Here is a 253-nt window from a genome sequence, read left to right on the forward strand (position 1 = left end):
TCCCCACCCGCCGATCTCCCGGAGAGGGAGCATCCTCTGCCCTCACCGCGGGCGGACGGCACATTTCCCACAACAAAGGAAACAGTCAAATATTCTGGAAGCTGCGGTTTGCTTCCCTACCCTTTATCAGGGAAATTAAAGAAAACCCTGTGTAAGCAGAGCTTAAATAAGAACGACTCCACCTTGACTGCACGCTGCGCACATCCAGAACACCTGGCCGGCAGAAGAACCTGCACCATGTATTGCGGGAGCA

This window comes from Cariama cristata, unplaced genomic scaffold (assembly GCF_000690535.1).
Source record: "Cariama cristata isolate BGI_N322 unplaced genomic scaffold, ASM69053v1 scaffold24451, whole genome shotgun sequence".
In the NCBI taxonomy this organism is placed as follows: Eukaryota; Metazoa; Chordata; class Aves; order Cariamiformes; family Cariamidae; genus Cariama; species Cariama cristata.